The sequence below is a fragment of the Mustela erminea genome, chromosome 12, assembly GCF_009829155.1.
Source record: "Mustela erminea isolate mMusErm1 chromosome 12, mMusErm1.Pri, whole genome shotgun sequence".
In the NCBI taxonomy this organism is placed as follows: Eukaryota; Metazoa; Chordata; class Mammalia; order Carnivora; family Mustelidae; genus Mustela; species Mustela erminea.
The window spans coordinates 87,358,011-87,383,702 of NC_045625.1; the positions used below are offsets into that span (position 1 = coordinate 87,358,011).

Sequence of the window (25,692 nt, forward strand, 5' to 3'; positions counted from 1 at the left end):
ACTTTTGCGATGCCCAAAGTAGGGTCCTGAAGCCCAGAGCAGAAACAATAGTTTTGAAAGAAAAATCACTTTGACTTAAAATGTCTGGATTGTGCCAAGAGAAAAGTCCCTTAGAATTAAATCAGGGCCCCAAGACAGTAAGGTGGAGAATGATAAAACTCTGGGGCACATGAGAATCGCCTCGAGCGCCTGTGAAAACACAGGTTGCCAGCAACCACCCAGAGTCTCTGATTCTGTAGGTCGGGGTTGAGTATTAAAACCTTCCTAGATGACACTGTTGCTGCTGCTCTTTGAAATCCATCCTGACAGTGGACTGGGAAGAGAAAGATCCAGGTTCAGGTCTAGGAGGAACTAGATGACCTCCATCTGGGCTGGGAAGCAAGGTGGGGAGGAACTAGAAGGCTCACACCTGGGAAAGGGCAGAGCCTGCTGAGAAGAGGGCCTGGACGATACTTTGGGGAAAGAGGAGTCAACACTGGGAAACTTTTCATCTTCATCCACCAAAAGCTCTAGGGTGGCTAAGAGAGAGCTAAGCCGGTGTCTACAGCTCACCTGCTGCCCTCTGAGCAAGCACGGCCCTGTCACTTGTGGAAAGGATCCTGTTAGCGGGTCTTTTCTCGGCTGCCCAGTTAGGACCCTCTACTGTCTGTGACATGCATGACACCGAGACGGTCTGCCCTGCCTGGACCGTCGGTATTCATTTCCCAGGACTACTGTGACAAATTGCCACACACAGCGCAGCTTAAAACAACTAAAATGTATTCTCCTACTGTCCTATAGCCTAGAAGTCCAAAATCAAGGTGTCAGTAGGCCATGCTCCCTCTGATGATTCTTGGAAAGGATCCTTCCAGCCTCCAGAGACCTCAGACATTTCTTGGCTTATGATAGCATAACCTTAATTTCTTCCTCTCTCTTCTCATGGCCTTATTCTCTGTGTCTATATGTCCTTTCCTCTTCTTGTAAGGACACCAGTCACTGGATTTGGAACTTATCTCATCCAATATGACCTACTTCATCTTCATGTAACTAAATTACACCTGTAAAGACTATTTCCAAAGAGGGTCCCCTTCTAAAGCTCCAGATAGACATCCATTTTGGGGGGACACTATTCAATCCACTACTGAACTGAATCCAATCTCTGAACATCCCTCAGCCCCCGCCCCCTTTTCAACAGCTCAGAACATTCACTGGTCCTTCGAAACAGAAAGTGTGATTGTTGAGGAATAGAAGGGAGGAGCCAGAGAAGTGATCCAGTGTCAGGAAAATCCCCTGCACGTGGGTGGGAGTGGTCAGTAATAACTCCCACCCATTCCACAGTCATGATACGCGTGAGGGGTTATGATGAGGAAGGTGGGATGCCATGGAAACGCAGAGGCAGACACGGAACACAGACCTGAGGCAAGTTTTCCCAATGTTTAGAAGGTCTTAGTTGAGATCTGAAGGATGAGCAGGAAATAGTCAAATGGAGATCTGGGTGGGAAAAGAGACACACTGGGGAAGAGTGTTCCAGACTTGGGAGCACCTGGACACAGACCCAGAAGTGAGGAAAAGCAGGGTTCACTGCAGGAGCTCGAGAACACTTATAATAGCTGGGCTGTCAAGTGCTACATGGGTGGAAGGGAGCCCCCTGAGGGATGGAAGTGTGAGGCCCGGGCTGCTTTCTCTTTAGGTCCCACGGAGTCATCTAGTCATTCTTCAACTCGAGACTCCTTATGTCGTTTTAGTCCTTTAAAGACGAGTATCTTGTTGTCCTTAAATTTTCTCTTTTCTAGGTTAAATACACCTAATTTCTCCAAGGACTTCTCATATACTTTAGAGTCCCATCTCAACCCTAACCATCCTGGTTTAAGTCCTTCAAACACACTCCCGCTTGTCTAAATCTCTCCAGACAGAATCCCCAAATGGAAGAAAATACTCCAGCCCAAAACCATAGGATGCACGCTTACTGATGGTACCTTTCCTTTCTAGACCTAGGAATACAACTGAGGCAGGTCTTTGTGGCAGAGACTGCTAAGTGGACCTCAATATCCACCATTACTGTTTCCCTCTTTACTGATATAAGCACTCCAAGGTTTAACTAAATACAAGGGTCCCCAAGTACAGACTGTCTTCTTTATATGTGAGTATGTGACCCTGTAGCTTAGTTATGTGACTAAGTTCTGGTCCATACGATCTTCTTAACAAAACCATTTATTCTGGTCTTCCTCCCTCCCCTGCCCTGCTGGCTGGAAAGAGACGACTGTAGCAGCCTTGCACTCAAAGCGGAGAGCCCCAGGTTGAGGAGGACAGAAAAGACCAGTCCATCTGGGTCTCTGGATAATTTCTTGAGGCAGAGAGTAGCTACTCACTCTAGACAGCCCACCCACTTCTGGACTGTTCGATGAAATACAAAGAAATTTCCGTGACCTTTGAGCCACTGTGATGACTGTGGGAGTCATCCTCGTGTGGACCCTACTGACACAGATGCACTCGGTACAGATGCAAATCCAGGTGTTCATCGACCCACGCACTCGGGAGACACATCCAGCATCTATTAGGCACTGCGCACCATGGATGTGGCACCTTCCACACGGTGGCATCGTGATCTCTGAGATGAGCGTGTATTATTCGTTGTTTATGATCTCTCTTGTAACAGCAGGAAGCTGGGTTCAATGTGACTCTTTGGCTCTGTCTGCGCTGTGGCCACTGCTTCATCCCCAGCCGGCCCTCCTCAATCCCCAGGAGAACTTCATGAAACAGTTACTGTTATTCTCATCTTACAAACTTAAAAAACTAAGCCTTTTTAAAAAACTGATTTTAATTTCATGAAGAACCAGCCAATAATATAATCTAAAAGAGACAGCAAGAAGTTTCTAACATTTTCCAAGTCGAGAGTGACAGAACAAGATCTTGTTCAAGGACCTCTCAACACTGCTCCGAATTAATTTCCCAAATTTGACCCATTGAACAATAAGCCTTCTGCTCTGGGGGGTGGGGGGGATATGGTTTATTGGTCAAATAAGTTTGAGAAATTCTGCATAATAAAAAGATTCATACTGTGCGTTTAAATATTGAAGTCTCTGACAAGACCTGCAGAAAAGAGACCTGATCAATTTGATTTAAGCACAAATGTTTCCCAAATGAACTTGGCTAGGAAACTCTTTTTGCAAGAGACGCCACGCGAACTTCCGCCAGCACTTTGAGAAGGGCTGCCCGAGACACGACTGTGATGCCAGGAGACCGGATGACACTCCCTGCTTCACCTGCTGTGTCTCCCCGTCACTTCCAGGTGTTACAACTGATCAGAGATCTCGTCCCAAGAGAAATTTGTGAACATAAGGGTCAAAATAATGTTTTACCAAAAAAGACAGAATTTCAGGCAACAACAGGGAAAACCACTTTGCTTTGGAAGCTCCCTGAATTCCTTAAAACCTACCTGGAAAGCTGTCACCATGTCTGCTCTGCTGACCCATTAGTGGGAGGAAAGGACTAGCTTTGCTATTTCAGGCTTAAACACTTAGAAACAAGAGTGACTTCTTCATGGGGCAGGCAATATGCTGTCTCATAACGCAGGGGGTTTGAATCTGCATCTCAAACAAGCAGTTACAGCAAATGTGACTCGACAGTGTGATCTCACACAGGTTCAGTCACATTTGGGAAACGGAATTGATTCTTTTACAGGCCATTTGGGGGGACAGCTGCAGACTGTCTGCAGAGGGCAAGCCCCAGGCAGGCTCTAAACCTTCTTTTTCTAAAGGAGCTTTCTGGATACAATATTCAGACCTTCTGCAAATTTAAAAAGAAAGAAGGAGAAGGAGAAGAAGCAAGCGAGCGAGCACAGAACCAGCTCAAACAGGCAAGTCTGAAAACAGGCAGCATGGGGGTATGCAGAGGGACAGGAAACGTGGGGTTTTCAAGGAGCTGATGGCCGTAGAGGCTGGGAAGCTTGTGACTGTCCTCTGCCCCGTCCACCCTTCCAGAAACAAAAGCAGTGCAAATGCATGCTCATTAAGCAGCAGGCCTACTGGAGAGCCAGACTCTTCTGGCCTGTTTGCAATGCCAGGGACCTTGCTCCAGGGTTGTCATGGGGAAGTTACTGTCGTCCTCCTGGCAACAAGTTACCCTGGGGAACACCAAACAGCCCGGCCTGGCCCAGTGAGCCATGGGTCTGGCGCCACATGCCGGCCCCACACTGCCTTGCCCACCCTCTCCTTTAAATTCTCGCACTCCCTCACCCATACCACCACCTAGGCAAGAGGTGGCGTCCATTTCTGCTCACAATGGCACAACAGAAGGCCATCGGGATGAGGGAGAGGGGTCTCCACAGGCCTTTCCTTCTTCTGACCTTCAAGAGCCTGGCCTTGTTGCTCCCTTCAACCCACAACTAACATGGGAACAATTCTCAGAAGAAAAACCACTTTCTACCTATTTTTACTGAACATCTCAGTGCCATAATTAAAACAAATCAGAAGCAGAAGAAATGCCTCGATGATGATAGTGATGATTAAAGTCTATAGCACAAAGTGAAATGAAGCCCTAACCTGTGAATGGGATCAATTAAATGTAGACAGCTGAACAAAAAGATTCAGCTAAAGCAACTCCTTAATTGCTCACAGAGTTGCCAGATTAAGCAAAGAAAAATAACTGGCAATGCTACTCAGCAAAGGGTTTTTGCTCAAATTGTCTGAAGAGCCCTCAACTTCATGTGCTTCCTATACACACAAAGACTTCAGGTGTGAGAAGCAAAGGGGCAGAATGTGATGATTCTAGGGCCCACGGGCACCCCACTGGCCAGGGGATGCTGTTGACCAGCCTGTGTCTGGCATCTACCCAGCGGGACCCTAGAAACATCAAGCTCTCTATAGACCTGTCCTCGAGGAAGCCAAGAAAGCCTTCCCTGCACCTCTTGTCCTTTACTGAAGTGCCCTAAGTTCCCTTCCCCACTGGACCAGATGTAAGGGCCCATGGTGATGGGACTGAGTGATCCTCCCCTCATCCTGTCCTTGGTGTCTGGGTCTAGTTCCAAGAAACTCAAGTAGTTAATACAGTACTATGACTGCCTAATGTAAAAATCTGCTGACTCAGAAACATTTCCTTGGTACGACAAGATGTAGAAGAGCAGTAACTGGTGAGTCAGGAGACCTGTGTCTGAAAGGAAGGGGCCATGTGATCTTTAGCAAGTCATTACTCCATTTCGCCATCTGTTTGTTATCAACAGACCACAGCCTGACGTTAAAGAGGGGTCACAACAGCAACAGAAACAATACTTCTTTGGCTCTAGCGCCCTCCAAAATCCTCTCCCTGCAAAATCCTCTAACCTTCAGAGCCTGCAAACAGTATCTCATGTAGGTTCAAAATAAGTCCTCTCCATGGCCTTGTAGCATGCGTGACTTTCCTCCTCTTTGGCTCTGGATCCTTGTAGAGATCCCTGTGTCCAAGGCTATGTACCAAACCCTTACTGCTGGTGCAACTAGCATTGTTCCACAGGGCCAGAGCCACCATGCCACACCAGGCCACCAGTACTCAGGGTGACAGTCCTGGGTCAGGACACCCAATATCTTGGTATCATGCTTCCATGACTGGTGCCTGACCCTGATGTGTGCATTAGGGTGTCTGTAGAAGCACCGTTCCTCTGAATCCTCACACATACCCTGCAAACCAGATATAATACTTCTATTTAATGGAAGAGGAAAATGAGACTCAGATATATTAAATAGGAAAACCAAGACCCCAAAACCTGCAGGTGGCAAAGCCAGGATTTGGACCTAGGTCCACATGCTGTTGCACCACACCACTACTTAAGGGAAAGGTGAGGCTCTGGCTGCTCGGAGTTAATATCCCAAGTCCTATATAATATGTGTATCATTTCCTTTAGTGGTAAGCCTTTGTGACAGTAGATCGATGTTTAGACTAATTACACTATAGATTCATTAAAAGATCTGTGAAAAGAGGTCTACAAAATCATGTCAACTATATATAGAAATACTGGAGCAAACAGACCAGGAAAATGTTAAATTCCAAGAGAAAAACAGAACAAGGGGACAAACTCCAAATAATTAATAATTATGTAAAATTCCAGCATTACTAGTAAATATCTTTAAATACACTAAAATGGGTTCTTTTTTAACCTGTGAAATTAGAAAGAAAAATCCTCAAAGGTGGTAGTGCCCCTGGCTTCCAGGGCACTGGTACAATTGGCCAAAAGGTGATCTGATAATTACTTAGCAAGAATCTTTATTGTTTGGCTTTTCTTTTTTGAAATTTTTGATTTAAATCCTAGTTAGTTAACGCACAGTGCACTACTGGTTTTAGGAGTAGAATTCAGTGGTTCATCAGTTCCATTCAGTACCCAGTGGTCACCGCGACGAGCGCCCTCCTTAATGCCCATCGCCCATCTAGCCCATCCCCCATCCACCTCCGTCCATCTACCCTCTGTTCTCTGTTCTCTGTCTTTAAAAGTGCAAATCCTTTAATCCAAAAATTCCCGTTGTAGAACTTCATGCTGAAAAAAAATCATCAGAACCTTTAAAAAAGACTTATCTACAAAGACATCCAACGAAGGGTTAATTTTTGCAAAAATCAAAACAATATCAATGTCTAAAAATCAGAAAACGGTTAATGAAATGCAGCCATATGACTGGACACCATGCAGCTATTTAAGTGATATAGATCAGTCAAAAAGATTAACGACAGAGAAAACTGCTGAAGCTATCGTTAATTTGAAAATAATAATACTAAATTGCTGTAGTTTAAATAATACTGTCGAGTCTAAAAGATTGAAAGCAATATTTGCCAAGGATTCTGAACACTGCAAGTGTTTTCCACAATGACGTGTATTCATTTAAAACCAGGAAAATAGAGCTAACGAAATTTCAGGTGCCTGCAGCTCTTTTTTCCTAACGTGCTGAGTTGGATGAGGGTCTCCAGCGTCCTCGAACTGAAAGAACATGGTGGATCCCTCCTGGGCAATCATTTTGGCTCTCTTCCTCTCGTATCGCAAAGCCAGACAGGTGCTGAACAACATAAACAGCAATAACAATAGGAACAGTAGCAGCCAGTTTCAAGGCTTTAGTCAGCGCCAGGCTCTTCAGTCCGCTCTCTACACACACCGCGTCATTCAATTCCCACAAAACCCTATCAGACAGGCAGTGCCCATTTGAAAGATGAAGATACAGGCTCAGGGAGATGAAAATACTTGCCCCAAACCTCACAATTAATGTGTGGCTCAGCAGGGGCTAGAAACCAGATAGGGCTTTCTAGAATGCTTTGCTGTTTTCCTCATGTCTGACTGGGAAGGGCTGGAAAGAAAATTCATCAGATTTTTATTTTTGTAATACAAAAACTATATTTATCCATAGCATGACTTCTTTTCATAGAAGTCCGGACACTCCATTCCAAGGCTGTGTCTTTTCCTGACAAATCAAGTGACACTGAGTAAGTCACGCTCCTTCCGAGATTCTGCTACCTCCACGTACTGGAGGTTTGGTTTGTTAAGACCCAGCTTTCTAGATCATTCTCCAGAACTACTGAATGGGACTTTCGGGGTTGAGTCTAGTATATATTTTATTCTTATTCAGAAGAGTCGGTCTCTGGGCTGGTATTTTGGAACCAACATATTAAACAATCTAGGAGGTAGCTTTCCTGTCCACCAGTCGATTGCTGCATGGTTGGGGACCCAAGCTTGAAGTCAAGAGGTCGCCGCCACTGGATTTCAGGTGAATCTGAGATGATGGGTGTAAGCTACGAAAGATGGGCCCCCTGGGGATGGTCTGCATGAGCAGAACTCAGAGACAGCAAGAGGGAGAAAGCAGTGTGAGTGCTGGACAACGTCCCTGCACGCAGTGTGAGGGACGAGGACCTGAACTCTAGGAAAGAGGTGCAAACAGAGTGAAGAAACCAAAGGAGTGGCTTCACATCGTCACCTAAGGAGCTTTTAAAAAGTACTGCTGACTGGTCCCACCTCCAGATCCTTCCTTAACTGGACTGGGGTATGCGCCTGAGCCTTGGAGGTGTTTTTTTGTTTGGTTTGGTTTGGTTTGGTTTTAAGGTTTTATTTTCTTTATTTGAGAGTGAAAGAGAGACAGAGAAAAAGAGAAGTAGCAGGCACAAGCTGGGGCAGGGGGAGAGAGGGCAGAGGGCGAGCAGGGAGCCCGATGCGGGGCTCAATCTCAGGACCCCGGGATTATGACCTGAGCTGAAGGCAGACGTTTACCCAACAGAGCCACCCAGGTGCTCTGAGAACTTCGGGCTTTTAAAAGCTTCCCAAGGATTCCATTTCGAAGCTAAGGTTGAGATTCTGCATTAGCAAACAAGACACAAAACCCTCAAAATGAGGTGGCTTTATGTGTTACAGACATACCTTTAAAAAGGTTGAAAACTGATATTCCAAGGACCTTCCTGGTGAGTTCACAAGGAAAAATAATCATCTTTTGGGTTTAAAAACAACTGAGACTCTCAATACACGACCTCCTCAGTACATGTAGGGGGATAAACTTCAAACCTCAGTCATGTTTCAGCAGCTGGCTCGGCTTCTATGTTCAGTCGCACAGAAAGGACTCGGTCTCCAGGTGTATGAGTCACGTGAAGCCTCGCCTAGCTGACTGGATTTTTCTTCTTCACTGAAGTGAGTGAATTGATCTGTTGTTTTGTCACTGCCTAGCTAAAGCCAGTGGGAGGGTGCCAGTTATCATTTGGAGAAAAGGTATCATTTTGAAGTACCAGAGACAGTGGATGAATTGTATTCACACAGTAGACATTTCACTCTACTTTTTAATTTGCTCCTGTTTGAGTTAACTGAGAGTTTCATCTTTATTTTTAAAGAATGACATTTACACAGCCGCTCAAACCGCCAATCTGTTACATAAACAGCCTTGTTTTCCAAAAGGCTGGCACCGCCTAGAGGCCAAATAATGTGCAGCGTTCTGGATTTCTCTGTGGAGGAAATTTTCAACCTGTTGCCTCCTGCCCCTTGTGATGTGCCTCAGTCAGGAGCCGTTAGGGGCAGGTGGGGCAAATGGGGTTTTTCATACTGCAGAATTTCCTAAGCCCCAGAGGAGTGGGGAGAAGGACTACCAGAAAGCCTGACTGCGACGGGATGACGGGTTGGGGAGCCCTGGAACAAAAGAAGCTTCTCACTGACATCAGAAGCTGAGCTTTGGAACCAGACACTGGGCTTGGTCAGTAAGCTCACACGCAGTGACCTGGCTTTGCTGTCCATACATCAACAGAGGAACCCAAACCTTCTGACTCTAACCGAGGGCTAAAATCTGTAGGTTGCAGGACACCTGGGTGGCTCAGTCAGTTAAGCATCTGCCTTTGGTTCAGGTCATGATCCCAGGGTCCTGGGATCAAGCCCTACATTGGGGTCCCTACTCAGCAGGCAACCTGCTTCTCCCTCTCTCCCTGCCTGCCACCCTGCCTACTTGTGCATGCTTTCTCTTTCTCTCTCTCTCTCTCTCTCTCTCTCTCACACACACACACACACTCTCTGTCAAATAAATAAGTAAAATATTTTTTAAAATAAAATAAAATCTGAAGGTCTCATAAGTTGGTCTCACCAAACCTCAGGACAACAGCCCATTAAGCCAATATTTTTCAGTTTGGTTTAAACACCACTTATGTCAGCATCATTGTAGGTGCTTGTGTAAAGTGCTATTCCCTGGTACCCATCCCAGATCCCAGAAGCAACATCTGTTGGTGTAAGGTCCAGGAAGCTAAATTCTAACAGTCCATTGCAAATGGTGTCTCAGTGCAGCTCTCATGGAAGCTTGGAATGGTGGCTGAACGCCCATGGGTTGCCTTGGGTGGGACGGCCTCTCTTTTGATAGAGGATGGCTTTTCAACAGAGGAAGCACCAGTGTATGCATGGCTGACCTCAGAGCTCTTGCATGCCCCACACTCACCTGGAGGCGCATGTGCACTCTGGACAACTGTGTACAGACAACCTGAACTCTGCCAGCCTTTTCCACTGTCTCAATGGAAAATAACTGGGCCAAGACTCTTGAATCGAAATGTCAACCAGCTAATCTGATCTATTAGTCCTTGCTCATTGATTTGTGCTAATTAGAAGGTCTAGACCCCTGGTTCTCCAAACTTGATGTTCATTAGAATCACTGGGAGCATCTGCTAAAATACAGATTACTGAGCTCCACTCTTAGAGTTTCTGACTCAGTTGGTCTGGGAGGAGGCCCAAGAATCTGCATTTCTTACAAGTCCCGAGAAATTAATGCTGATATTACTGATCCAGGGACCACTGGTTCTCAAGTTTTCTTGGGTGATTAGAATCACCCAGGAGAGTTTTAAAAATTTTTAATGAATAGTTCACACCTCATCCCAGTTCAATCAGAATATGGGGGGGGGGGTGAGACCAAGCTATCAGTCCTTTTTAAATCACCCCAGGTGCTTCCAACCAAATTTGAGAATTATTGGTCTATGCATAAGAGCCTGTGGAGTTTGCTAGGTTGAAGATTCCTGGGGCTCTGCCCAAAGAAATCTGGCTCAGAATGGCTCCAGGAGAGCCTGTGCACTGGGGTTTTAGACAAGCAGCTCAGACACTGATGATACAAACTGAAGTGCAGAACTTCTTTTTTGTTTAAGATTTATTTACTTGAGAGAGAGAGAGCGAGCATGGGGGGAGAAGCAGAGGCAGAGAGAGAGAGAGAGAGAGAATCCACAAGCAGATTCCCTCAGGAGCTCAGAACCCAACATGGGCCTCGATCCCATAACCCTGAGATCATGACCAGAGCCAAAACCAAGTGTAGGGTATTTAACCTTCCGAGCCACCCAGGTGCCTGGCACATGAAATCCCATAGAGAGTTTTTTAAACACTAGTGCCCACCTGCCTAGAGATTCTGATTCAGTTGGTCCAAAGTGTGGCCCTTGTATCTGAAATGTTCATAGCTCCCAATTATTTTAATATTTTCATAGAGAGCCAGGGCTGAAATCACTGGTTTGTGCAGAAGCAACACCTGTGGGACCTGTTAAACCACAGAGATGCCCACTCCCTACTCCCAAGTTAGTGAATCAAAAAGTAGCACTGACACCGGGTACATGTTTTTAACAAGCCTCAGAGAATATTCTAAGCAGAGCCAGATTTGAAAACCATTGGTCTAAATTAAATTTCCCTTTTTTAACCATGGACTTCTGAGAAAAATCTGTGAAAACTACTGGCTTAGATTAATGCTATTCTCACTGTTTCTGATAATAACAGCAAGCATTCTTTCAGCACCTAGATATGCCTGCTACTCTAAATACATTATCATTGATTCTTCTAATGACCCAGAAGGACTGAACTTGGGGAGGAAAGCAGGGAAAATAAATTCATCCAAATCCAGATGCCATCGACCATGAAACAGCTCCATTTCTAAGGTGGGCCATTCTCATATGCTGGGCTCTTGGTAAGAGGATTCTGGATGACCCACTCCCTCAGGCGCTGGTGCCTTTAATTCCACCAGGAAGCTTCCCCGTTGTCCTTGTATACCCACGTGGGATGCTGAAAGCTCCATGACAAGTTTTTTCTGTTTTTAAAAAGGAGGAGGAGGAGGAGAGGAAAAGAGAAGTATGTTTCTGCTGGTAGAGTGGACGTCTCCCACTGATTGACACTGGCACCAAGATGAGGCAGACGTCCAGATCTGACACATGCCGGCCACAGGTGGCTTTGCTTCCCGTTCAGCGGTGACTTCCCAAGATCTTCTTCAAGGCTTGGTCTAGTGCGAGGTTATTACTTCCCTACAATGTCTGGATCTATTTATTCCTTCTTTCTCCAAACTTCTTACTTTTTCGTATTTCTTACATGGCCAACTTTTAATTGCCACCAGAAGACAGAAATAACATGTTGTTTTAAATCCCTCAATAATCCAAAATGTCTATATCCCAGTAGAAGTTTACTAACTACAAATCAAATAAGAAAAAATTATATCACTTTTCTTTATTCCCCACAACGGACATTATCTGACTTTTGAGTCTGCCAAGAGGTAGAAGTTAGAAGGTTGGGGGAAGAATTCAAGTCGTCAATTAAATAGAACTTGGTTAATTCTAGTATGAAACATTCTCTTATTGTCTTATCTCACTCCTGTGTCTAAGAAATGTCCCATCTCTCAAAATTACCTTCCCTTCCCATTTCCCTTACCAGGATAACTCCTGAGCCCAAGGGAAAGCTTCTGTGTACTGTGGTGGCAGGAGGGCAGGAATGGAATGATGGCCCACGTACTCACCTGCACATCCCTGCTGTTGTCCATGAGGACGCTGGGCTGATGACTGATCTTCTCCCTGGACCCCTGAACCTGCATGCCACTATAGGTACCTGATCCCACCTGACTCTTTGGGAAACTGTGGTAACATCCACAGCTAGAGTCTGTTGTCCTGGAGGCATCCTCTGGCTGTCAAGTCTCGCTTCATGATCTCTTATATATTTTCTGCTCCATTTGACCCCTAAACATTTCTGTGTTCCCTCTTGGGGGAGAGAGTTTTCCAGCGGGGCCCTCTGACCAGTCTGACTTCCTCCATGATTCCCATCCTTCTTCCCCTCTACCACTCCACTGAAACTACTCTTTTCAAGTTCACTGATGACCTCCATATTGCCCAACCTAGTGGCCAGTTCTCAGTTCTCATCCTATTTCCCATCTCAGCAGGATTGGACAGTTGACTGTTTCCTCCTTGAATTACTTTCTTTACTTGACTTTCTAAAAATCTTCATCTTCCTCTAACCTGATGATCTATCAACTCTTCTCTGACTCCTCCCCTGACCTCTAACTGTGAGTGACCCAGGGCTCAGATCTTAGGTGTCTTCTTCAATTCTCCTTTAAACTCACCCCCGTGGTGTCCTCATCTAGTCTCCTGGCTTTAAATGCCACCTATGCTAACGACTCCCAAAATTCACCACAAGTCTCAACCTCTCCACATAGTCTAGATGATTCCAAGATCCAACTGTCTAGTCCACAGTGCCATCTGGATAACCAACAGGCATCTCAAACCTGACCTGTCCACAACTAAATTCTGACTTTTCCACCTTAAACCTGCCCCTTCGACAGCTTTCCTCAATGCACGAAGTGGCAATTCGGACCTTCCAGCTCCTCAGGCCACAATTCCTTGTCTCTTCTCCTCTGAGGCCACCAGAACTCATCCATTAGGAACCTTGTTGGCTCGACCATCAAAATATTTCCAGAATTCACACTTCTCACTGTTTTCACCACTACAACTCGAGTCTCATTTTTTTTTTTTCACTTCAAAGGGTGACGTATTTTTTTTAATTTAAAATCAATTAACATGTAGTGTATTATTAGTTTCAGAGGTAGTTTAGTGATTCATCATTACCATATAACACCCAGTGCTCATTACATCGCATGCCCTCCTAATGCCCATCCCCCAATTAATTCCATCCCCCACGCCCCCTCCTCTCTAGCAACCCTCAGTTTGTTTCCTGGAGCTGAGAGTCTCTCATGGTTTGTCTCCTTCTCTGATTTCATCTTATTTCATTTTTCCTTCCCTTCCCCTATGTTCCTCTGTTTTGTTTCTTGAATTCCACATATGAGTGAAATCATATGATAATTGCTATTCTCTGATTGACTAATTTCACTTAGCATAATACTCTCTAGTTCCATCTATGTCATTGCAAATGGCAAGATTTGGGGTTTTTTTTTGATGTCTGAGTAATATTCCATTGTATGTATATATCATGTCTCTTTATCCATTCATCTGCTGATGGACATCTGAGGTCTTCCCATATTTGGGCTATTGTGGACATTGCTACTATAAACATTGGGGTGCAATTACCCCTTCGATCATTACATTTGTATACTTTGGATAAATACCCAGTAGTGCAATTGCTGGGTTGTAGGGTGGCTCTCTGTTTTTAACTTTTTAGAGACCTCCATGCTGTTTTCCAGAGTGGCTGCACCAGCTTGCATTCCCACCAACAGTGTAGGAGGGTTCCCCTCTCTCCACATCCTCGCCAACATCTGTTGTTTCCTGACTTGTTAATTTCAGCCATTCTGACTGGTGTGAGGTGGTATCTCACTGTAGTTTTGGTTTGTATTTCCCTGATGCCAAGTGATAGCTAATTCATTCTTATCTGTACTTGGATCGTGGATGGCATTGGTCACCCATCTGGTCTCCTGCTTCAGCACGTGTCTCCCTTCAGTCTATTCTCTATATAACAACCTTATTGATTCCTTTAAACCAAAGTCAAATTAGGCCACTGCTCTGTTCAAAAATCTCCAGAAAATTCCACCTCAGGCTAAAAGCCAAAGTGCTTACATGGTCCTATACAATCTACTCTCAGCATTTCCTGCCACTGGGGCCCACCCTTACCTCCTGGACCTCATCTCCTACCTCTGCCCTTCCTTCGTTCTGCTCTTCTCAGAACACCCTGAGCCAGTTTCCTCACTCTCTACAGGCACTTACACAGATACAGCCTTCTCAGTCAGGTCTTCAATAACAACCCCAGCAAAAAAATTCCAAGCCCACCCCAACCCCACTCTTCATGCTGTCCAACTCCTTGTTTTGTTTTCTCATAGCATATTATTATTTTTTTAACCAAGGGACATGTATTTTACATATTTGTTTGTCTTCTTCTCTCAAAATAATGCAAGCTCATGATGTCATTTTACTGAAACAGTAGTTGCTCAACAAATACTTCTGAGTAGATCTTATTAATTCTAATATTCACTACCCTCCACCCCACCAACTGGGGCTTTGACCTGAAGAAGAAGAACCAGGGTCCACGCATCGTACCACTTGTCTTTGTTCCCCCATTGTCCCCTTCCTTAGAGACTTTAAGCGTGGCAGACTGAATAGAGGCATTTATCTCCACTTCTCCCCAAACTCATTTTCCAAAGTAAAAAGTCAATAGCTAACATTTAAAATTTAAAATTCAAAGTTACCTGTAATTCTGTAATATGGCAGAAGATAAAGCAGAATTGAGTGCTTGCCTCTGGGGAGTAAGAATCTGGGGATGAGGGGAGTAAGAGATTATGCTGTTGAGTTTGTTGTTTTTGTCTTTCAAGTTTTAGGATACATTTTGCAAAATTTTAAAAGAAAAAGATAAAATAGAGTAATAGTAGGAGATTTTAATATACTTTTTTCAAACCAGTGAGATCCAGGAGATAAGAAGTAAACACAGACACAGAGAGACTGAATAGTACAATCAACTCACTTGTTTTAATTGCTAAAGAACTTGACACTCACTGAATGAAAGACATATAAACATCAATCATGTATATGACTGCAACGAAAACCTCAAGAAAATATGGAAAGTAGGGATTTTTAGATCTCTTTCTCTATTAAGAATCCAGTAAGATTAGGAATAAATGATATATAAAAGGAGCTTTAGAAATTCAGAAATTCCCTTTCTCTCTTGACGGGGGCCTAACTTTCAACAGTATTTTCCCCTGGGGACACAAAACATAAAAAGCTTCATTTGACAGTCAAAGCTCAGCGATGACTTTGGTGTTCTAGCCAGTGACTACCCTGCCCCTGAAGCTCTGAGAGTCATTGATTAAAAGGATGTGGAGCCATATGGCATCTTGATTTAAGGGGAATAAAAAATACATTAAATAATTCCTAAAATACCATCTCCATTATTCATTAGTGTGGTCATTACTTTAAATCCGCAGCCACAAGATGTCAGTCAAATGATGGGAAGGACCGGAATTGCCAATCTCAGTTGTGCCTCTCTGTGCATCTTTGGTCAGCATCTCTGAAAGGACTGATGGGCCGTGAGGCAGTGAGAGTCAGTGATGGCTGGGATTTCAGTCAATTGCTGAAAAAAAATCTTTAAGGTATCTGGACAAGTGCTTCCCAAAGTTGTGTGTCAGTTAAAATGCATATTCCTGGCCCACCTCTGCTCAACCGAATCAGAATACATGGAAAAATTTTAAAAATCTACATTTTTCCTGATAGGCTTTTTGTTGCAGTTTGAAAACTACCGATATACACAATCTACTAACAATAATCTCCCAATAATCCAGAGTGAACTAAAATCATAGAAGGAAATGGATTTGGCATAGTAACTCTCTTTTTTGTGGGTGGTGGTGGTGAGGAGAGTCTATTGCTTTACAGTTTAATTAAAATAAAAGTCTTAGGGTGCCTGGATGGCTCAGTCCGTAAAGCAGCTGCCTTCAGCTCAGGTCATGATCCCAGGGTCCTGGGTTCGAGCTGCACATCGTGCTCACTGCTTAGCAGAGCCCCTTCTCCCTTTCCCTCTGCCTGCCACTTTGCCTACTTGTGCTCTCTCTCTATCTCTCTGTCAAATAAGTAAATAAAATCTTTAAAAAATAAAATAAAATAAAATGAAAGTCTTGGGGCACCTTGGTGGCTCAGTTGGTTAAGTGTCTGCCTTCGGCTCAGTCATGATCCTAGGGTCATGCCCCACATTGGGCATGCTCAGCAGAGTTTGCTTCTCCCCCTACCACCCCCCCCCTGCTTGTGTGCAAATAAATAAATAAATACAAAATAAATAAATAAATAAATAACTACAAATAAATAAATAAATACACAAAATCTTCGAAAGAAAGAAATAAAGAGAGAGAGAGGGAGGCAGGGAGGAAGACTTAAGAAGAACTGCCTGACGGGCTTGACACACAACTATTATTTTGGGTTATCTTTCATAATTTTGACTCAGAGCCATTCCAGTAAAGGCAATGATAGAGTTTCAGCTTGACATGCACCAATGGCTTTCATCTGTTTGTCCCATGTTGTCAACCACTTCCCAGCACCGTATCTCTAGTCCGTGCCCCACACGTGCAGGATGGGGATTCCCAGCCCATTTGTTCATTACGCAGGAGCATCCTCAACAAGAATGCCTTCCCAAGTTAGGCAAGACATTTCACAAAATAATAGAAGATGTTCATGAATCTTTTAATTGGTAATTCTACTTCTGGGACTATGTTCTAATGTTTCTCAGACTAATGTGCTGAGACGTGTAGATCCGTGTGCTAGTTGTAGCATAGCTTATGATAGCAAAAATCAGAGTCGGCCTAAGTATCTGTAACAGTTGGGAGTTAAGTGTGTCTGCATATGAGAACATTTAAAATAATCATCACTTAACCAAACACAAAAGTATTTCTTTCTCACCTAAAAGAAGATCAGGGGAGGGAGGCCGTCCTGGGCTGATACAGCATCTCGGTAGTGTCATCACTGACGGAGGCTCCTGTCTTGCCAGGTGACCATCCTCAGGAAGTGGTTTCCATCCTTCAAGGCCCAGTGCACAGCCATGTTTGCTATTCCTCCCCTCACCACCTGGGAGAGCAAAGGGAAGATGGTTGAAATCTGAGCAACCTTTAAATCAAGAACAAAAATTAAGCTTAGGGGCACCTGTGTAGCTCAGTGGGTTAAAGCCTCTGCCTTCCGCTCAGGTCATGATCCCAGCATCCCGGGATCGAGCCCCACATCAGGCTCCCTGCTCAGTGGGGAGCCTGCTTCCCCCTCTCTCTCTCTTTCTGCTTGCCTCTCTGCCTACTTATGATCTCTGTCTGTCAAATCAATAAATAAAATCTTTTTTAAAAAATTAAGCTTCAAGGGACTTATTGCACTGGACCAGGTTTACTAGATTCAACTTAAAATTTAGATTTTTCTTCCTACTTCTTTATGGATGGGAACTATTCATGAAATTTGAATAAAAAATTTCTTTAAACTACATTTTCTCTGTTCACCTGAGTATAGTGGGAGTAAATTTACAAACCTACTATGTTGTATCTCTTTGAAAAATTTAAAAATTTTATTTTAAAGTCTCCTCCAGATTGCTTTATCATCTCAGTTTTAGAGATAGGGGGCTGAATTCTTCTTCTAGAGTCGAAAGTGTTAAGTGAGACCAAAGGATCCCACCTTGGTGTTCCCCTTAAGTCAAGTGATAGCCTCCTTTCTGGGCCACAGGGGAAGTGGAATCTGTGTGTCTCATTCACTGTCTCTCCTGCCTCTTCCACCCACAATGTCCTAGGGTCAATAAGGTTCAGCTCTTCTTTTACTTCCTCCTCCTGTCTCTCAGGACTTCCCTTAGAACCAGGACCAGCTACCTAATTCTTGGAGCCCAGTGCAGAATGAATAAGGGGTCCTTGTTCAAAAATTATTAGGCACTTTAAGATGGTGACAGCAGAGCATTAAACCAAGTACAGGGCCCTGCTAAGCATGGGGCCCTAGGTGGCTGCACAGGCTGCGTACCCACACAGCTGCTCCCATAGCTGGCCCCACATCTACCCAAGGTCTTGAAGTCCTGAAGTCTTTGGGGCTTTCAGTCTCCCTACATAATATCTTCCTCCTTTCTGTTTCTGGCTTACCATTTAGAACTTAGGGCTGGTTAGAATAACTTCTCTAGATGTAAAGGAACCTGGACTTCAAGTTACTTTTCTTGTTGTGGAACGGAACAAAATTTAACTTGATGATAAATCTGATTAATGTCTTTTTAGAAAACACTGGGTGTTTCCCATCCCCTTTCCTAGAAGCCCTGCCAATCGCACCGCAGTGTAGGGGGAAAGAGTTTCAGGATAGGAAAACAGAACATCTGAAAATATTTTTTAAATAGTATTCTTGTCACAAAGGGAAAAAATACAAATCCCTTATCTAAGAATAGGAGCTTATAAAACAAGAACAATTGGATTTGAAAAAGAACTGAGTAGAAGTCCAAAAAATGAAAATATGCTCATTTAAAAAAAAAACAAAACCTGAAAAGAGGATTAGTGAATTGAGAACTGAAAAAATAACAGGACACACAGTCCAGAGAAATAAAGAAAATTAAGAATATGAACAAGATGCCTGGGGTGCCTTAGGGCTCAGTCGGTTAAACATCTGACTCTTGGTTTCGACTCAGGTCTCAGGGCCGCGAGGCCAAGCCCCATGTCGACCTCCAGGCCCAGTGTGAGCCTGCTCAAGAGTCTCCCTCTCCCTTTCCCTCTGACACTCCCGCCCCACTTGCAATTCTCTTAAAAAAAAAATAAAATAAAAAGAAGACGAACAAGATGGTGAGAGACAGGGAGGAAAGAAAGGGGATGATTCAGTATATTCCTGGTCAAGGTTCCAGAAGAATCGAAGGGAGAAACTCGGAAAGAAGAAATAAAGAAACAACTGAAAAGAATTTGCCAGAACCAAAAGAATTAGACTAAATAAGTAAAAAGTCATGAGCAGGATAAATAAGAACAATTTCAAACACATTGTAGTGAAACTACAGAATATTAAAGAGAAAATCTGCAAATCAAACAGAGAAGGCAGATTATCTTATAATGAAGAACCACACGATCATACTGGCTACAGACTGACAGCAGACTTCTCAGAAGGAACAGATGCCAGAAGAGAATAATTCTGTCTTCACAGTTGTTCAGGGGGAAAACCGACACGACAGAATTCTACCCACAGATAAATGATCATTCGAGAGTGAAAGTAATATAAGTACATTTTTTATACATCCCAAGCCCAAGACAGCTAACCGACCTTCACCAAAAACACTACCGCAAGAGAAATGCCAGCAAGAAAGAACAGGAAGCCAGAATGAAAGATGACATTGAGGAGCAAAAAAAAAGAAAGAAAGAAAGAAAACTGGTATAGAATATGCTAACTAATAATAATAACCATTCTTTTGTATTTAAGAACAAGGCAGAACTGAAACTCCAGACAGCAGTAACATGGGAGGTTGAAGACCGTTGTGTAATAGGAAAAAAATGGGCTTAATTCCTCACCTGTTTAGAAGGAGGAGAAGATAAATTAACTTTAGTATTTATTTTAAAATACTGTGAGTTGGGGCGCCTGGGTGGCTCAGGGGGTTAAAGCCTCTGCCTTCGGCTCAGGTCATGATCTCAGGGTCCTGGGATCGAGCCCCGCATCGGGCTCTCTGCTCAGCAGGGAGCCTGCTCCTCCTCTCTCTCTGCCTGCCTCTCTGCCTACTTGTGATCTCTCTGTCAAATAAATAAAATCTTTTAAAAAAATAAAATAAAATACTGTGAGTTGTGTGTAACAAAATTATAGATACCTGCTAAGGGGCTAGAATTAGAATGTGTTAACTTTCGAAGTAGGAGAGAAGGGGAAAGAGAGAAAACTTGATCATGCCATCAAAGAGGAGAAGGCTGGGGGTGGGGGGAGCAAACAAAATTTAAAAACCAAGAGCAAAGAGAAACAAATTAAAATGGTATAAGTGATTCCAAACAGGTCACATACATAACTGATACCCACAAGTAAGACTCACTCACTAACAGAGATCTTTACGGGTAAGTCATATCGAAGGAGAAAAGCAACCTGGAATATAATACATTCCATCACACACACATATGCTAGTATATTCTGTCCTTTGACATGCAAGTATGCACATCAGAAGTATTGAAAAATATTTTATGAATACAACTTAGGGGCACCTGGGTGGCTCAGTTGGTTGAGCAACTGCCTTCAGCTCAGGTCATGACCCAAGGGTCCTGGAATCTGGTGCTGCATCGGGTTCCCTGCTCATTGAGGAGCCTGCTTATCCCTCTGCCCCTCCTTCTGCTCATGCTCTCTCTCTCTCTCAAATAAATAAATAAAATCTTATTTTTTAAAAAAAGAATATAATTTAAACTCATCTCTGGAATGGGACAAAACAGAATAGGGAAAAAAAGAACTTCAATTTGATCTGAAATATTTTTCAAATTTTATATTTTATATTTTTTATATTTTCATTTAAAAAAAAAAGACCAAAAGCAAATATTATAAAATGTTAATGGGCTTTGAGTATACAGGTTGTTTATTACTCTTCATACTGTCTGCACTCTTTAAATTTCAAAAATCAAAAATAATTAAATAAACTATAAATCAAGATGGAAAAAGGGAAGTGAGGAGAAATCTTTTAAATATCTCAGAAAATATTGTTTAGTGCTTATTACAAGCATTTGAATATATATTAGAAAACACAAGAATATAATTGTTTAAGGATTCTTTATTATTTAGATTTTACAGTGATTGAAAATGAACTTTACACTTAATTGGTCAGAATTAGGAAGTTTTCATACACAAAAAGAGCAAAAAGTATGTAATCAGGATTGCCTAATGATGGACATCAAAGGATAATGAAAGATTTTGTTTTGGACAAAATACTGTGGTTCCTTGAACCAGGGAGCAGAAAGTCGTACCCAATGGACTCTCTGTCATTTATTGATGAGCCTTAGGTTTTTAAAATTGGTTTCTGACCCTCTTCTAAGAATCCAATTTTATCTCAGAGCTAGAAATCTGGAGCACAAAGTTGTCATTTTCAGAGAAAATGAATGCACAGTTTTCTTAAGAAAAAAACTTTTTTTTCAGGATTCTGAATCTGGGGGGTAAAAAATTACAGTGTTTCTACTTGAGTTGTGTTTTGGATATAAGAAGTTTGATTTAATCCCCAGAGGGCTTAATAGCTGTTCTTGGTTAAAAAATAAATAAGTGAGACCATTTTGTAAAATACCTTCCTTTTCACAAAGTAAGTGTGCAGTTTCAACTATCGCGTTCATGAAGTCAGATTCACAACTACAGGAGATTTTTGTAGTTATAAGAAAAGAAGCTTGTCTCCGTTCACCCTACTCCTCCTTTAAATAAAAAATGCAGCCACTGTACTGAGATTTCCTAACATCAGTAAAGCTCGGGCAACACCCAGAATTGCCCTCTTTGGGATGGCTAACTGATTTTCTCAAGGTCATGCAGGGATATGGCTCAGGAAGAAGGGGAAAACCTTAGGTTTGCCTGACTAGTAAACTTATACTGGGCTCTTTGTGTGAAATCTCTTGGTCACTGATCTCCAAATTAAAAATAGCTCACAATTCACCTTGGGTCCTTTTGGCCTGTGATAGCATGGGAACATGAATGGCTGAGGACTGGTGGGACATATTCCGGGTAAAACCAAGAAGCCTTCCTCATCTTCAGTATTAAAGAGCACAGAACGGTAACCAATGAGCCATTCCTCTAGATGACCATTAAAGTGAATTCTGTCTGGGTTAGGCTGTCTCTGCATAGGGAGGCCACCCACGGGCTTTAATGAGCATGGAAATTAGCAGGATGGAGGCAACCAGAGGGGACAGGACCAGGACCAAGGCAGGCTGAAGGGTTAGGTGTGGTGTTGGGCAGTTCAGCTTACCTTGGTGCCTTTGTGCCAAGAAACTCTGGAAAACAACACTCGGATGGAATGGTCGAAACCATCAATTGGCTATAAGTGAATGTTCTCAGGCATTGGCCAAAAATGAATATTCTTTGTTTGGTGAACCACAGAAAGATTTTGTGAACTTTAAAAGAAAAACATATCCCATGGTGCACAAGACAAGTACTGTTTTCTACACATTGAGCAGGTGTAAGTAATAACCCTTGAGGCTGAAATATGGGGGTCCCTGCAGTCCTTCAGAGCGCCAGCCCTTAATGGTCTGTTGGTTCACGGGTTCGGTCAGGAGGTTAGTTAGCTCTTTGAAAAGTTGTGTCAGCCTGGGTATGGCGGCCACCTCCTAAGACTCGGTTTTATCTTTGATCCCTGAACGAACAGATGCAGCTGCCCCAATCTCTCTGTTTTCTCCGACTCTGAGAAGCTCCCTGTCCTGACATCCCTGTGCCGTTAAAGGCTAAAACTGTTGAGGCAAAGGTGACCAGACTTCTGTGCCCCACCAATCAAGTAAAACCACAGGCTGGGTGCAGACCTCTGTAGCCAAGCAACCCCTCAAAGCCTCCACTCTCTTGATGTGCGTGAAACTGCTTGCTATCTGCTCTGCTTTTGTGAAGTCTCGGACCTCTGACCTCAGGCAGCTTTCTTTAAAAGATGAGGAGGAGAGGTGTGGGAATATACTAGCACCAAAGCTGACCGCGTCTACTGAACCTCAGCATTCCAAATTCAGGGGCCAGTGTTTGTCTCTGGACTCAGCCCAGCTCAGAAACAGCAGAGGCATTTCCAGAACTGTCTCTGGGCATTGGCCAAAGGGCAGCATGTGTATCTGTGTCTGTATCTCGACAAAACTAAGAACTATCCTCTGATTCCTCACCAAAGAGAGTCTCTCAGCAGGTCCAACCAGAAGAAGTTACCAAAATGCATCCAAATTTGGGGTAGGTTGGAGTCTGGGATGCTCCTGACGCAGACCCAGACCCGTCCCCTAAACTGCTGTAAGAGTGCTCAGCCGCTCCTCCTCGGGCCTGCTGGTCCCCTGCACAGAGACGTATGCTCTGAATTACGTGTGCTGTACTTAATCTGGTGCCTGTAGCTGTCGAGTTGTTTTTATTTCTCATGGTCTCGGCTGTACCACTTCAGGAAAACTCCAAATAACAAAGAGGGCTTTCTAAAAGAGAACTATGCGAAACTCACAAGTCAGACAATGACAAGCAAAGGCATATGAATGAAATTAGGTGCCTCCACTGAAATGCCAAACTTCCTAAACATTTTCTTTGTAAGATCCAGTTCATACCCTAAAACTAGGGCACCTCTCTTTATGCTGTGGGGAGAGTGACGGAGCACCCTGCAAGCTGATAGGAGGACCCGAGCCAGAGTCACTTGCCTGAATGAACAGGTGATGACTCCTTTCCCTTTCACTGTATTTAACACATAGTTGTACACTCTGGCCTGGAATCTCACTCTTTATAGGCAATATTGCCTACAATAACTCTTTGCCTTCGAGAACCCAACTGCTCCATCTCATTGAGCCCACACTGCAATGCACGGGGCCGTCCCCGCAGAGTAAAACATAGCTGCACTCATACGAAGCGGTACACCATTCACAGGCTTTCTCAGGCCTCTCTCTTGGTAGTCATGGGACCAGGACACCAACTTCACTGGCAAGCATGGAATGATGGATAAGTTGTCCGTGATCTCCCCGGTCAGATGTCATTCTCTCTCCAGGAAGATATGCTACAATTCTACCTTCAAAGAGCCATTCCTTTGGGTGAAGCCACTATCATCTCCAAGAGTTCCTAGAAGTGAAGGAGCAAAGTGGAGAGTGTCCTGACTTTGGAGTTGGGCAGACCCGAGTCCCAGTAAAAACTCTGCCTCTTATCAACTGTGAGATGGTGGGCCAGACACTTAACCTCCTGGAGACTTAGACTGGCGTTATATAAAACCCAAGAACTTCATAGGGCTCGCATAAGGCAGCATTTATTTGGGCAATGTATCCAGAATACTAAGCTTGTGCCTGATACAGTATAGATCCCAATAAACTATAGATGTCAGTACAACTATTAAATACAAGCACTTCCAGGAGCAAAGTTATTAATACCTTGACACTTCGTAATGGTATCTAGACTAGCTCAAAACCAAGTACAGAATCAAGTGGGGGCTAGAGAGAACTAGTGACGCTTTACAGCCCAGGAGCTATAAAAAGATTCTGAGAACAGAAGGGTAGGAAGAAGAAAGAGCTAATCTGGCCCTCTGTGTATACCCCATCCTACAACAGAGACACTGACTCAGTGAGACTGTTTGCCTAGTATCATACAGTTAGATGAGCAGAACTAGAATTAGAACCCATACTCTGTTTCTAGCCCTGGGCTCTTTTCCCCAAATGAGGAGTGTATGAAGGGGTCAGTACTAGCAAAATACTAGATCAGGAACCAAAAACTTGTCTTTAAACTAAAAAGGAGCATTGGAAAATCGCTAAAGGTAATGAAATGTTCTGTATTTGATTGGTGTGTTGGCTGTGGTTACATAGATACATACATTTGTCAAAATGCATCATCTGGATACTTTAGTTCCATGTATTTTATGGCATGCAAATACACCTCAGTTAAATTAGTTTAAAAACATATATAGATTTCCCAGCCTCAGCTCTGACACCAGTGAGCTGAGTAGTCTTGGCCAAGGCAGTCCACACCCACCCCAGCCTGGGCCTCAGTTTTCTTGTCTTTATGATGAAGGGTTACAATTAGACAAAACCTAACAAGCCGTCCAGATCAACACTATCATAGGGTAAGCAAGACCTCTTCCCTTCATTTCAGCGACCATTTTATGCCCAGTGGGCTCAACAGTGCGCTCAGAGAGACAGGCATACAATATGGCGGGAGTGGGCAGGGACTATGACAGGAGCAGGGAACCCAGTGTCTTTCTACTTTCTACAGTGTCTTTCTAAAGTCATTAACTTTCCAGCCGCACTTTAAAGAACACGACTGGTCTTCCACAGGGATCCAGCAGTGCGACCTGACTGAGCTTTGGGATGAGGGTGATCTGGCCCCAGACAAGCTGTGTCTGCCACCAGAGATAACAACTTCCACATGGAGAGTGGAGAGAATGTTTCCTGGACAATGGAGATGACTGACAGATATTAAACGGGAGGAAATTGAAGGCTCTGCCAAGTTTCATGATAAAATGCTATTTCTCACGGTAAGGTCAAGCTGTCTCTAGTGCAGCTACTGCTTTTATAACACAAAGGGAACACGGCAGATTCAATAGCATGCATCAGGCTTTGCAAAGAGTATGCGATCAAAGGCCACTTGTTTCATTTTAAATGAAATTGAATGACTATTACAGCAATAAAAATCATCAAGGATGAATTTGGAATTTGCTGATGAACTAAAAGCTCAGAAATATCAGTAAGAAAATCTCTAAAGGTTTGATCCTGAAGTCCTTTGGATGTAAAATGTCCACTGATGTTTTTAAGATTACATATGTAAAAGGAAGGTTAAATTGGACTTTCATGGGAGAGCATTAAACCAGCAGCAACAGTTGGCATTATTATAACATATTAATGAGTGCTTAAAAAGGTGGAAGATATTCACTGGCATTAAGTCTTACAGTTTCCAAAGATTGAGAATCTAAAAACAAAATTTAATGTGTCT

The 25,692-nt window shown here is 43.5% G+C and overlaps 1 protein-coding gene across 1 annotated transcript in view; it reads right to left on the reverse strand.

The window, feature by feature from the left end:
* GLIS3 (GLIS family zinc finger 3) overlaps window positions 1–14,877 on the reverse strand; it is a 492,256-nt gene extending 477,379 nt beyond the window's left edge. The window contains exon 1 of the mRNA XM_032308769.1: window positions 14,859–14,877. The gene's annotated coding sequence lies outside the window, so the exon portion shown is untranslated. The remainder of the gene's footprint in view (window positions 1–14,858) is intronic.
* Between the last annotated feature and the right edge of the window lie 10,815 nt (window positions 14,878–25,692).